Genomic DNA, 15180 nt, shown 5'->3' with positions numbered 1-15180 from the left:
CTCCAAAATTCCAGGACATATTAAGATTTGATTGGACATATGCAGGATTTGACGGTCTGCACACGGAAAAATTTGAAAACGTTAAAAACATATGTTTTGACAGAGCACAGAGAAAGCTGTGCGACTGTGAAACTGTTGCATTCATTTGTTGCAGTTTATATGACACACACTTATGTTTTCATCGTATAGAATATATCAGACGTGTTTTCCTGGATCAAATGTTTTCGATTCCCATTGGAGAGGCACGTCCTTTCGTCTACTAATCGCACGGTTTTGCGGTGCGGTCGCAAACCACAGACACTAAACTTATTACAGTGAACAGAGACGTCAATGAACGAACGGACAGATCACAACTTTGCAAAAATAAAGTAAGTAAACTTTTCGCTCGAGGGAGGACTTGAACCAAGGTCCTCTCGGTCCGCAGCTCCTCACGCTAACCACGGAACCACGACGCTCCTGCGCTCATATTCTCCCTGATGTTGCCTATGTTGCCCATGAACTACTCAGTTTGTATATTTTGCTTATTTTTTCATAGTTCCACACAACTTCTTCCTGTTTTCTCGATTGATCTGTGTTCAGTTTTTCAAGGCCTATCCACTGTGACAGATTATAACTAAATCTGAGGGGGTTGCGATGGGTAGGTTCCCTTGCAAGTCATGGCTTGTGATTATTTGTGTTCTTCAGATGGATGCCTCATATGACAAGAGCCGTTTGGCTTCATTCATTGTACTTAATCAGCATGTGATTCAACAAGGTCAATTAAACATTCTGAAGAAGACTGCTTTAAAAGTGTCGAAATCTATTTCGAGGGTTCCAATAAACCTTTATTTGCAAGTGGTTGTTTGATTTTTTTTCCAACCTCTCGAATTTCAATATAGTTCGGTTTGTGGATTCAAGTTACTCATCTCATGTCAAAAAAATGCATATGGTCACTAAGAAGTATAATATTTGTGATGGAAAAAGGGAAGAGAAGTCTCACAGACATGCGAGAGTCCGTGAAATCCTCGAGCACGTCGAAATCCACAGGCAGACTGCAGGCGAAGCTCGGACACTATGCATGAACAACAAAATCATGGACGCAGACGACGCGAGTTGCGTCACCTGTACAAGAACTTGCGGATATTTCTTGCAGAGTCGGCTATTCACCAACGACCTTTTCTGACAACGTCCTTACACGTCTGAGACAGGAGATCACAGTGGCACCGGCAACGGTCGCCAGAGGTCGCCCGATTAACATCGGCCAACAGCTCGGTCCTGGTGTGTCCCATCTCCTTCGTCAGTTTTTAGCAGCATTAAGGGAATTGGGTTGGGTTAGGTCAGAATCTATTCTATGTATGAAGTAGGTTAAATTTTAACCTCCGAGGTTTTGATGGATACCACGACGCCTCTGCGTTTGCCATTAAAAAGACGCCGAATGCATGTAAATGAGATATATCCGTCCCAGAAATAACATGGCAAGTTCCACACAAGTGTTACGAATATATGAGATAAAGGGTAAAACGCAATGCCACAAAAGTTAAAAAAGTTTTGTGATTCCACTTTCCTTCTTCCACCACCGATTAGGGTCAGAAGGGGCCGCCACTTCTGAAGCTGACATGCTAACATATTTGTACGTGTATATTACGAAAATATGTAAAAAAAAAGAAGCTTCAGTGATACACCGCGTTAAGGATATCTTAGAAACACGTTGTTCCGAGCATGGTTTGTTACCCTACAGTGGTAGGAAGTGCGACTTCGGTATGTAAAGATTTTGCCAATGAGGTTAGGAGTTGGTTGGTTGGTTGGTTTGGGGAAGGAGACCAGACATCGTGGTCATCGGTCTCATCGGATTAGGGAAGGATTGGGAAGGAAGTCTGCCGTGCCCTTTCAGAGGAACCATCCCGGCATTTGCCTGGAGTGATTTAGGGAAATCACGGAAAACCTAAATCAGGATGGCCGGACGCGGGATTGAACCGTCGTCCTTCCGAATGCGAGTCCAGTGTCTAACCACTGCGAGGTTAGGAGTACTAATGGTTAATTTACGTGGTGAAAGTATATGATGCTTTCCTTATATAATGCGAGGATAAAATTTATGTCTAAGGAAGCGAAATATGATTTAATTATATGATAAGGAAATGTTATTCTGCCTTGAGCAAACTCTGTTTTTGTTGTTTTGTTACACGTACATGTTTCGCAGAAGTTCCTCCATCTTCAATGGGTTTTATTATCTGTCGAACAATGCAAAGAATTTATGCATTATGACATCACTTTTTGAGATTATAGTATTTACATTAATAAACTTCTCCGAAACATATATGAGTAGTGAAACAAGAAAAATTATGTTTGCTCAAGGCAAAACATCATTTCCGTATTACGTATTAGGAAACAAACCGGTCAAGAAAACAGCTTCGACCACATAATGATTATTATGTAATTAATGAACGGTCGATTTGTGGTTTTACTTTATTCTAAAAATGGTGAAAATTAAGGCAATACTTGCAGTGTATTCAGACAATCGCATTGTAATACTAGAAACTTCAATGCTCTTTAAAACACCTGTGCAGTGGATTTGAGAAAGGAAGTAACAAAGTTCGTCGTAGCAGTATTATTTTATAGTGAATGCAGCTTTTACTAAAGGAAGTGAACTATATTACAGTGTGCTTTAGTGCACTTACACCAACCATAGCCTCAAAATTAGATGCGGAGTAAATTTAATATTTCGTGGTATATTGGGTGCAAGAGTGAAAATATTAATCTTTGGGGCGTTGTAAATAGCGTCCAACATCACACACCAAAACTTTGAAGTTGTAGTTTGCAGAAAGTGGTACAGTTCTAAACAGTGGAGAAATGTAATCGCCAGATGTCAAATATCGAAGTGTCACTTCCAGTTTTACGCGAGACAGAACTGCATCTTTAAAGTGAACATCGGAATTTTTAATAGATCTCGAATCACACCTCAATAAGTACTCGAAATTAGATTTCGTTATCTGATCGTGTTCCACGTATGGGTCTTCGGTTTTACATACTCGAGATGATTCGTGGCGACTTTGAACAGCAAAAAAATCACATGTGTGTGAAATCTTATGGGACTTTACTGCTAAGGTCATCAGTCCCTAAGCTTACACACTACTTTACCTAAATTATCCTAAGGGCAAACACACACACCCATGCCCGAGGGAGGACTCGAACCTCCGCCGGGACCAGCCTCTCAGTCTATGACTGCAGCGCGTTAAACAGCTCGGCTAATCCCGCGCGACTTTGAACAGCAAAATTACAAGCATCCTGTTGTGCTGAAATTATGTGAAGTTGTGCACTTAAAAAAAAAAATTATTTGAGGTTATAATTTACACCTAGAATTTCCGATAAAGATCTTTTTAATAAACCTGCAACTTCAGTCCATAGATTCCGAACTATAGTCCGATTATGATATTTTTGGTCCTCGGAATGCCAGAAACTCCTTCTTTGACTAAACTTCTCTGTTTCTCACAGTCCCGCGTCGGCCTTTATGAGCGAAGAAGACAAAAGGATTTGAATTTCACTGATTGTCTTCCGAAATCTGTACGTTTGTGCGACGAGATAGGCAACATTGTGACCGCGCACATCGTGCGTACTGATTTGAAAAGCTCTGCCGATGTCGGTCGCCGCCGGAGTCCACAGATATCGAGAGTCCTGCTGGCAGTAAGACCTCCCGCGTCTGTAACGGTCTCTGCTGTCACCGCCAGCTGAGCGTTCGCTATTTTTAAACAGACTTTCCCGCCGGCGGGACGCGCTCGCATTTCGCGGGAGCGCTGGACCGCTGCCGTCGGGAATTTCCGGGCAGGCGAGCGGCGACCGGGCAGTGTGTGGTCCGGAAGGGCCCTTCGCCAGTCGTAGCGCTTCTGCGTGCCGCCACTACTTCGCTAGCGTGACGGTATTCCGGCGGCAGAGTCCGAGCGGGCGGAATCGTACAGGTAACGCAACTTGCTACTCGTTTCGCTGTTCGTTCATAGTGTATGAGCTTCGTCTGCAGTCTGCCTGGGAATTTCAGCGTGTGCGAGGACTTCACGGACCCGTGTGCGCCTACAAGAGTCCGTTTTTGAACGAATTCGAGAGCTTAGAACGCTGATACGCGACTACACATTTCTGCTCCTCCTTGTTTTCCAATTATAGTGCTGTCTTTCAAAACCAAGATAGAATTCACATTCATTTGTAGTCATTTCGCTTCTCAGTGGCCCTTCGTAAGTCCAGTTGGAGAGGTTTTCTTTTAATCTGTTACTGGTAGCATGTTGCAAGTACTTGGAACGCATCAGAACTATCAGGTGGCATTGCAATGTGTGCTTCTAGTGAAGATAAAACTTCAGCAATGACTGAAAGAACTGAATAGACCAAGTAAGTCAGTAAGTCTGAAAATCAGTTTCGATACGAATAAAATTCAAATGGCTCTGAGCACTATGGGACTTAACATCTATGGTCATCAGTCCCCTAGAACTTAGAACTACTTAAACCTAACTAACCTAAGGACATCACACAACACCCAGTCATCACGAGGCAGAGAAAATCCCTGACCCCGCCGGGAATCGAACCCGGGCGCGGGAAGCGAGAACGCTACCGCACGACCTCGATACGAATAAAATCATTTGCGAACAACATGTGCAGAAAATAGTGCAAATCATTAATGACGCTGTAGAACCATTGGATGAGTTTCTATATTAACGGTAGCTAAAGACAAAGACTGGATGGACAGAAAAAAAGTGAAAATTAGCGTTGTTCTTGTAACGCATCGTGTTACGAACCCTACCAAGAACGGCACATCCAATGACTAGCGCGTGAGCGGCCGAGCAAAGGCTAGAAACAAAAGACGAGTCGATAAATAATTAATGAATATCAGATCAGGTGACAGATTCGGGATCTTTTGACGAGGAACAAACCGCTGCTCTATCTATAATTGGCATATCAATTTTATTTTGAAGTATCTAAAGACCAAACCGCGAATTAAAGCATCTAAATGATTTTGAAATAATAATTCCCTACGTAAACAGATATCGGCTGCCGTCATTTCGAGAGGAATTAATGAATTGTTCAAAATGGTGGTGGCTCTTAGAAACATTCAAGTTTAAAGGGAGCAGCCTTTTCGTTTTGAGACGTACACAAACAAAGAACATCCCGCATCCCAACGGTCGTGGCTGCTCAGGTTAGGAAGCTTCAGGGGGCAAAATTGAAGCTGCCTGGAATATGGCCGAGCAGGCGACAGCTAGCCGCTTGACCACCCAGCAAGTTGGCACCGGAACTACTTTTCTCAGCTGCAGACACACTAGTGCCAGGTGCCGGCCAGCTGACAAAACCTCTGAGCATCGCCGCCCAGGCCGATCCTGAAACGTCTGCATGGAAGGCCCTCTAGCTGCCATTTCGCCCGCGACCGCCTATTGTCCGCGGGCGTACGCTGCTCTGCCATGCGGCGGTAACGCTTAACTGTTCGTTATTTCGAGCACAGTCTAATAATGATGCTCTTATCCGATCGCTGTTTCGGACGACCGCGAGTATTTCGCGATTAGACTTGGCCACTGTTTCTATGTTTCGATACAGTGTATCGATACGTGGAACTGTTTCAGTGTTTCGGAACGGCTGTGGTTCAGTTTCGAAACAGGGGTGTATCATTCCGCCCCTGTCTCGGATAACCGCACCAGATTCGATCTCGATCCAGACACAGAAACTGTATCGTTGTTTCAAAATAAGGCTGTTTCAGTCCACCTGCGCTTGGAACGGACTAATTGTATCCAAACAGTTATGTTTCATTCCGCTCTGTGTCGTACGAGATTCGGGCTCGGCACAAATACTGAAACACAACGTAACACTTAATGAAACACTTTCAAGAGTGGCGAAATATTTTTGACAAGCAATAGAATGAAGCTTCACTGTGCCTATTATCCACAATGATTCCCTTTGTGTGCATGGGAATTAGCAGGATTTGTATATTACCCATACTAACGGAATGTGGGAATCCCAGTAGCATATCCGTTGTTTCTGCAGTTTGCTCCTACCTCCAGTTCCGTTCGTGGTGGTTCTTCTGTCTTCAGCTATGGCTGTCCTCAGCCAATTGAAAAGTATGTAAGTCACACAACACGAAAGCAGCGCATTTGCTGCAGGAAATACGAAACTGCCAAGACGCCCAAGTGATAGTTTCATACTTTCTGCGAAATGATTTGCGCTCTCGCACCTCATTTGTGTTTATATGGACATACTTATACAGTAGACATTCAAGATGATAAAATGTGTAGGTTTATTAGATTACAAAACACAAACTGTTTCACTGTTTCGAAACAGCGTATCGAAACATTACATTGTACTGTTTCATTTGTTTCGAAACAGTTAAGTGTTTCAGTTTGCCCATCTCTATTCGCGATACTACGGGAAAGCAGCAGCGGCAGCCATGCGGTTCACTTAAAGTCTGCCACCGCTCCCCTCCCGCTTCTGTTGCCGAAACCTACTTCAAATGGTTCAGGATTCTCACTCCGAAGTGTTCTGTGTTCAACTTATGTAGCAATAGGGCGAATGCTATCTCTGTTGTCATTCTGTGAATGTGTCTATATGTGGTGTGCGTACTGTAAGACCTTCGGTACACACACCATCAGATTATTTGACTTGTCGCTCTAACGAAGTAGGCGAGTGTCAGCAATATGTCTTGTGGTCTTATCGTGGCGTGTTTATCTTCTGCCGTTAGGTCAGACGATAGAAATGCCACTTGCACTCTTAGAGTAGCAGATTGACGGTGACCAACTTTAAACAGAACTTGATTAATTTTCACACACATTTATTAAAATAATAAAAAACTTAGATATTACGTAACTTGATTCTGGATGCTGTTTACGATTGACAATCTGAAGTTCCTTTGGTCTTGGTACGTTAATCTTATTCTCACATATCTCTGATACTTGACAAAGTGTCTATACATTTCTATTCATGGCTATGTACAGGAATATGGTAATCTTATTAGGCGCAGACTGAAACTTAACTATAGACTGGTACAGACTGGTGTAGATCAATGCAGACTGACTAATCGGAGGTCTGTACACTCGTTATAATACCTCTCGCGTTCAGGTATCACTGCGCGAGTGTGATCCGCGAGGAGAAAAGGTTCTACGTTAGCAGCAATCTCATTGGCTGCGTTGCATATTAATACGCGGATCGGCGGAAGCAGAATTTGGTCCGTCTCTAAGACAGCGCCATCTCGTAGTGCGGAGACGGACGAGCGCTGCGCCTGCGCTGTTGTGCTTAGCGGGGCGCGCTCTAGTGGGAAAGTTGTGTACGCGCTGACTACGCGGAACTATGTACACAACACTATATATCAGTGGAGGCTACCGTCTGTTAAGAGTACGTTTTCTGTGCTGATTTCAGAATGTACCTATTTGTGCTAATTTCCAAGTATTTTATTTGTGTTTGGTTTTCTAACACCTTCCCACAACATTCATTCAAATAGTGGTCGCCTGCAAGTAGGATCGTAATCCATGCCGCCTTCCCACGGTCTGATACGGGGTAGAATGATAACATGCGATCCCGATCATTATTTATCTCTCCCACTACCTGGAGCAAGATCTTTTCACTCAGGCCGCCTGGGTATCGAGAACTGTCAGTTTAGGTGTGGTCGTGCACTCTTTCTGGTCGATTTTCGACCTGTGTGAGAAGTTTGTAGTTCGTGTCTTGTACCAGTTTTGAAACATGATAGTGAGACATGGATTCATAATTACGAAAGTAATTACTCAACAAGCAATGGAGGTAACGCGCGTGGGAATACTGTTTAGGCTACGGCCTGAGCACAGTGCTTGGCGGAGAGCGGGCACAACGCTGGATGACGTCACAACGCTGGATGACGTCACAACGCGAGCCGACGCTGTAGTGACAGAGTAGCTGTTCTTTGTCCAACGGTTTGCAGTGGCGCTCTGCAGGGATGAGACAAACAGTAGACTCGGACGCATTGCTATCCGATTTAAGAGTGAAAGCAAATAAATTAATAACTGCCGATTTATTCAGATGTATCGAAGTGCATCTTCAAATTGGCCTACATTGTAATAAAATTGAATTAGAAAGGCTTAAAGCTGCCTTGGTACTGGACGAAATTGGGAAAATTAAAAATTGGACTTACCGATAGATGTTGATAAGGAAGTTATGGGTGTCGATAGTAAAATATCTGCACTAATAAATTGCCGTCGCCATGAACAAGAAAAATACTAAGGCAAATATATGCTTCCGTCGGCATTACAAGCTTAACACCCGACAACCTTGAAATAAACGGTGCTCTGCTGTTCTAACGACTAGAAAAATTCCTCGGACTGCCGCAGTATGTACGACCGTCGAAAAAATGGGTATGGTTTTCTTTTAGTGTAACGTCGCCGCGCGTTTCCGATAATGACCACGGACGTAAAGTACAGTAATATCGTGGCTGGCTAGTACTTTTCTGGATTACTGAAGAATGGGATACAACCCGTCGGCTTTGACCAATGACGTCAGAAATTAGCAGAAATTATATATTCCACAGATTTAACAGCAAAGACGATTGCAGAGGTATATCACGCACATCCATATTTCGAACGTAGTATTACGTATATAGCTTCTTTGAGCCCTCGTATCCTATTCTTCAGTTGACCTATGTAGGTTCTAGGCCCTTCAGTCCGGAACCACGTTCCTGCCACGGTCGCAGGTTCGAATCCTACCTCGGGCATGGGTGTGTGTGATGTCCTTAGGTTAGTTAGGTTTACGTAGTTCTAAGTCTAGGGGACTGATGACCTCAGATGTTAAGTCCCATAGTGCTTAGAGCCATTTGAACCATTTTTTGCTATTTGTAGTAGTAGGGAAGGCGAAAAAAGCAACACTTGTAAAATTTGTATTTCAGGATACGAGGGCTCCAAGAAGTGATATACTTAACACTATGTTCGAAATATGGATGTACGTGATATGTGTCTGCCATCTGCTTTCTCTGTCCTGCATTTCTTTGTTTGCCGACATTCATCTTTGCTGTTAAATCAGTGCAATACATCATCTCTGGTAATTTGTCCCAAGCCGTTTTTAAACAGTATAAAATGATAGTCCGGCAGTTTCGGGAAAGAGCAACTAGACAAGGCTGTAATCTTTCCCACCACAATGCGTTACCAACAGAGTAACAATAAACGCCGGCAGCCTGTGAGGCCGCACTTGGGACGTTAAGAGTTAAGAAAGCGTATCCCGTGCAGATTACGTCCCTCGCTTGCTTATGTAGAATAAGGCGCGTACCACTGCCATTAGTGATAACCCCACAACAAATTAAATAAAAATTTTCTAAATAACTCGCTACGATCACGTTTATTGCTCGCACTTGCCACGACATTCGCTGCAGAGCGCCCAGAACAGTACTGAACGCTCGCTATCTCTCGCAGAATGCTTGACGTAGGTGCGCCGAATTCTCTGCAGACGAATGGAAAAACTGGTAGAAGCCGAACTCGGGGAAGATCAGATGGGATTCAGAAGAAATGTTGGAACACGTGAGGCAATACTGATCCTACGACTTACCTTAGAAGATATGTTAAGGAAAGTCAAACCTACGTTTCTAGCATTTCTATACTTAGAGACAGCTTTCGACAGTGTTGACTGGAATACTCTCTTTCAAATTCGGAAGGTGGCAGGGATAAAATATAGGGAGCGAAAGCCTGTTTACAATTTGTACAGTAACCAGATGGCAGTTATAAAAGTCGAGGGGCATGAAAGGGAAGCAGTGGTTGAGAAGGGGGTGAGACAGGGTTGTAGCCTATCCCCGATGTTATTCAATCTGTATATTGAGCAAGCAGCAAAGGAAACAAAATAAAAATTCGGAGTGAGAATTAAAATCCATGGAGAAGAAATTAAAACTTTTAGGTTTGCCGATGACATTGTAATTCTGTCAGAGACAGTAAAGGACCTGGAACAGCAGCTGAACGGAATGGAGGCTGCCTTGGAAAGAGGAAATAAGATGAACACCAACAAAAGCAAAACGAGGATATTGCAATGTAGTCGAATTAAATCAGGTGATGCTGAGGGAATTAGATTAGGAAATGAGACAGTAAAGTAGTAGATGAGCTTTGCTATTTGGGGAGCAAAAAACCGATGATGGTCGAAGTAGAGAGGATATAAAATGTCGATTGGCGATGGCAAGGAATGCGTTTCTGAAGAAGAGAAATTTGTTAACATTGAGTATATTTCAAGTGTCGGGAAGTCGTTTCTGGAAGTATTTGTATGGAGTGTAGCCATGTATGAAGTGAAACATGGACGATAGATAGTTTAGACAAGAGAGAAAAGAAGCTTTCGAAATAAGGTGCTACAGAAGATTGCAGAAGATTAGATGGGTAGATCACATAACCAATGAGGGGGTACTGAAAAGAATTGCAGAGAAGAGGAATTTGTGGCACAGTTTGACTAGAAGAAGGGATCGGTTGGTAGAACATGTTCTGAGGCATCAAGGGATCACCAATTTAGTATTGGAGAGAAGAGTGGAGGGTAAAAATAGTAGAGGAAGACCAAGAGATGAATTCACTAAGCAGATTCAGAAGGATGTAGGCTGCAGTAGTCATTCGGAGATGATGAGACTTGGGGATGATAGAGTAGAATGGAGAGCTGCATCTAACCATTCTCTGGACTGAAGACCACAACAACAACAACAACAACAACAACAACAACAGGTGCTCAGAACGAGCCCTAAACTCGATCGCCATCCTATCTAACTCGAACTGTTGCAACTATATGTGTACCATCGTATCTGCTGCCCTTCGCGACCAAATTCTGAGATTCGAACCAGCTGACGAAAGGCTGCATTGTGCATTCTGGAGGTCAGTAGAATTGGCTATTGACATTTATGTAGATTGTTATTTATTTTGGGGGGGGGGGGGGGATGGACAGAAGTCGTATTAGAGTGACACTGTCCACCTACTTTAAAACATTTCCAGCGTTAACTCTTCACGACCCACGTGCGGTCTCTTAGTCCGTTAGCGTTTATTGTTAATCCCGTTGCTAATGCGTAAGGGTGGGGTAGGAGATTGTTCTTTCCCGAAGCTACTGAATTTCCTTTGTCAGTAGCCACTTGAATGTGACGTGGACCTATTCTATTACTGCCCTTTTCGTGCTAGCGGTCTCAGAGCCCGCACCTGGAACGGATTCAATAGCCAGGTCTTTGTCTGCCGACTTTGAGGATACTATTTTAAAATGGTTTGAGAACCGTTTAGGAAATGATGTTGGATTAGCTGGTGACAACGAAACTGAAAGTGAACGTAATTCAGAAGAGTGCGAAAGTGAAGACGAATTTGTTTTGCCACCTGTGAAGCTCTTGAAAGAAACAGGTGATCAGAGTGTTGAAGATAGAAATGTAGAGACTGAATGTTTATCTAACGTTCTGCTACAAATATATTTAGCTAAAATAAATACCTCTGGTCGTCCAAGCATCTTCCAACGATGACCAATGGCATTATGTTTTCTGCGTGTTGGACATACGTGGGGTGAATGCGTTTGTCCTTGACAATTCCTACAAAGACGTCACTCAGGTGAGCCGCTTTAACTTTTTGAAGAAGCTTGCAAACACATTGGCGACACCACAGATAAAAAAACGAGTTAACAACTCTCACATTCCCTGTGAACTTCGTGCAACCATTCACCGTGTTTTGGGTGTAGCAGAACTAAGAGTAGAAGGCGTTGTAGGAAGATCGTAAAAACGCAAAATATGGTCTATGTGTGACCCAAAATAGAAAAGAAAGACGCCATGTATTTGCCATTGTTGCAAGAAGCCAGTCTAACTTGATTTCCCTACAAAAATTTCCAGCTAGTGCAAAGAAAACCTCTGAAAATGGAATTAAAAACCTGAAAACTAGTAGCGTAATTTTCATTTTTTGAGTATTTTATAGGAGGTTTTCTATTTTTTATTGCCAGGTGTATAATAAACAATATAAGTATAGAACAATATAATTTAGAGTGCGGGATATTCGTGTTTTCATAGCATTTATATCTTGTAATATTATGTTCATTTTGTGCAGTTTTCTGTTTAAATGCTTGTTTTTCGTAAAAATAAACTTCAAAATTTATTTGGATTTTTTTTTGTGTGGTATTAATGTAACCTTTCACACAAAAAACTGTATCAATGAAACTGCTCAATAGCTAAGCAATTAGGTTCGGTGTGCTGTCATTTCAAATAAAACACCAATACTTTTGATGATTTATTTTACCAAGTAAATAACTATGTAGCGTCTGGTAGATTACACTAAGACGTTCTTCTTAAAACTCTTAACAGACGGAAGAATAATGATTGAAAGTTGTTTGTGTCTTGTTTTAGAAATAAAAATTATCTGACATATTATCTCTTACTCATGTCGCATGCATATAAGTTTGCCCTTTGCCGCTACTCGGCACATTTATTCCATAAATTTAGCGGTCTGTCAGACCTCTCTTGGGAGTGAGTGTGACAAAGAAGAGACCTAGGAAGGTAAGGGTTAACAGTCGGTTGCACGGAACCGTCCTCCCACATTGCTTAGGCCGATATTACACTATCAAATTTCTTTGCCAAAAATCTTTGTCAAAGATATTTGATGGTGTAAAAGGGAACTTTGTCAAATGTCGTCCAATATTTGATCAAATCTAGGGCCTCGCTGTAGATTTGATCAAAGATGTCGCTTGTCTTCTGTTCACTGCAATGTGACATGTTACCACATGGAGCGCTAGCATCGCTGTAGCGTTCTGTCGTCTGTAGTGTTTTTTATAAACATTGCCGGTAAATATAATTGGTGTGTGCCGACAACTACAAAGTTAATAGAGATGTATGAAGCTGATGCGGCGCTTTACAACGTGAGGCACCCTGAATACAAAAATAGATTAAGAAGATTGGAGACCTGACCTGACCTGACCTGACCTGACCTGACCTAACCTAACCTAACATAACCCCCTCCTGTAGCAAGGAATCGGAGTGTTACAGTGAGCCTGTCATCTGCAGATGTAGCAGTTCTTAAGTGAACATTGTGCTTTGTGATATGAGGAAACACTTCACTGAGCACACACAGAAATGTATGCTCATTCATTCTTAAGTAATTGATGCACGACTTGACGTCTTCCACTATAAGCTCACGTAACAAGTTTTGTTGAATGCTTTTATCATGTCGTCGTAAAACCCACGGCTTCACTCAGATTAGATTAGTTTTTCGTTCCATAGATCCGTGCTGAGGAGATCCTCGTGGATGTGGAACATTAGTAACAATACTAATAGTACGAATATATACAATACACCATTTGTTTCTATTAAAAATTTCGTCAATGGAGTAGAAGGAGTTGGCCACTAGTAAGTCTTTCAGGCTCCTTTTAAACTGATCTTTATTTGTAACTAAATTTTTTTATGTTTGCTGGCAAATTATTGAAGATGAGTGTTCCTGAGTAGTGGACCCCTTTTTTGAACTAAAGTAAGTGCTTTTAAGTCGTTGTGCAGATCATTTTTGTTCCTGGAATTGTATGTATGAACTGAGTTGTTTGTTGGAAAAAGAGATATATTATTTAGGACAAATTTAATTAAGGAGTCAATATACTGAGAGGCAGTAGTTAGTATACCCAGTTCTTTGAAGAGGTTTCTGCGGGACGTCCGTGAATTTACTCCACAAATAATACGTATTACACGCTATTGGGCTCTGAAAACTTATGTTTGACTTGAAGATTTACCCCAAAATATTATACCATATGATATTATGGAATGAAAGTAGGCAAAGTATGCAAGCTTTTTCATTTTTATGTCATCTATGTCTGCTAACACTCGAATTGCAAATGCAGATTTGTTAAGGCGTTTCCGCAGTTCTGTGGTGTGCTTCTCACAACTGAATTTATTATTAAGTTGTAATCCCAGGAATTTAAGACTATCAACCTCGTATGTATGGTTCCTTTTTTTCCCCCACTTCTCTCCCGCATGTGCACACAATGCAATTGTGGTACGTGCAACTGCTGCGGTTAATGACAAGTTGTTGTTGTCAGCCATCTTGAACTTTGACGAAAAATTTGATGACAGTGTAATGCCCCTTCTAGCACTACATCAAAGATCTTTGTCAAATATATTTGACGGGATATTTGATCACATCTTTGATCAAATCTTTAACAAAGAAATTTGATAGTGTAATACCGGCCTTAATGTGCCAGTGAAAGCTGCCGTCATTAGTGGCTTAGAGGCGCAGTTGCAGCGCCTGTTGCGCCATATTGCGGCCGCGGGAGTAAACAGTGGCGCAGGCTTGTGTGCGTGTGCTGCGGACTGTTAATAGCCTCCCGCATAAAGGAATGCGACTATACGCGGCGATCCCGGTCAAGGCACAACACGCGCGTGTATCCGTCTGTACCTGAGACAGGTCTGGCTGCGGGCCAGTGCCTCTGACTCACTGAGCGGAGCGCGTCGGCTGTTGCTATCGATTTCACGACTGGAGGCTGACAGCTCAGCTGGGCAAGAGAGCGTCCGACCTCCACTTCGGCAGGGCCGGCCTTGGCCGTTACGTAAAGAGACCCAGCACGGTCCTCCCTCAGTCTCGAGTTGACACCTGAATTCGTCGCAAACTGGGTAACATCTGGCTCCTCTGCTTCTGGTACAGATTCGTACCCGTCCCTATTCGGCTGCATTTGCTTCGCAGCAACAAGTTCCATGCGTAACGTCTGATACTTATGAAATAGTCGGATTCGACACAAATGTCAGATGCAACTAAGGTAACATCATTAGTAATCCAGAGTTATAACTGTTAACAAAAAAAAAAAGAGGTTCAAATGGCTCTGAGCACTATGCGACTTAACTTCTGAGGTCATCAGTCGCCTAGAACTTAGAACTAATTAAACCTAACTAACCTAAGGACATCACACACATCCATGCCCGAGGCAGGATTCGAACCTGCGACCGTAGCGGTCGCTCGGCTCCAGACTGTAGCGCCTAGAACCGCACGGCCACTCCGGCCGGCTCTCACAGATGTAATAGCCTACAATCACGGTCACTACAGCTGTTGGCATTTGCATCGGCCACTCCGACCGGCAATTGTTAACATTTTTTTCATATTTTCAGAGGGATGATAATAAAGATGCAACATACTTCTGACGTGAAAACGTCTGCACGCACAACGCCGAGAGACTGAATATTTCAGTATCTGATGTAACTATAGACGCAGCGCCGCAATCTTAGACACTAAAAATGAAAAGAATAAAACTGCTAATTTTTCACCGGTACTGGTTCGAAAG

At 42.7% G+C, this 15180-nt stretch overlaps 1 protein-coding gene across 3 annotated transcripts in view; it reads left to right on the top strand.

Moving 5' to 3' along the window:
- LOC126163062 (phosphatidylcholine:ceramide cholinephosphotransferase 2-like) overlaps nt 1–15180 on the top strand; it is a 350838-nt gene that overhangs the window by 292226 nt on the left and 43432 nt on the right. Inside the window, exon 1 of one of the 3 annotated variants that reach the window (XM_049919965.1) lies at nt 3842–3929. The exons of the other annotated variants lie outside the window; for them this stretch is intronic. The gene's annotated coding sequence lies outside the window, so the exon portion shown is untranslated. Of the gene's footprint in view, nt 1–3841; nt 3930–15180 lie in introns of those variants that run through there. 3 annotated transcript variants of the gene reach the window in all.

The sequence above is a fragment of the Schistocerca cancellata genome, chromosome 2 (genome assembly GCF_023864275.1).
Source record: "Schistocerca cancellata isolate TAMUIC-IGC-003103 chromosome 2, iqSchCanc2.1, whole genome shotgun sequence".
Classification (NCBI taxonomy): Eukaryota; Metazoa; Arthropoda; class Insecta; order Orthoptera; family Acrididae; genus Schistocerca; species Schistocerca cancellata.
Note: the sequence above shows the minus strand (reverse complement) of the source record. Positions and strands in the feature narration are given on the sequence as shown.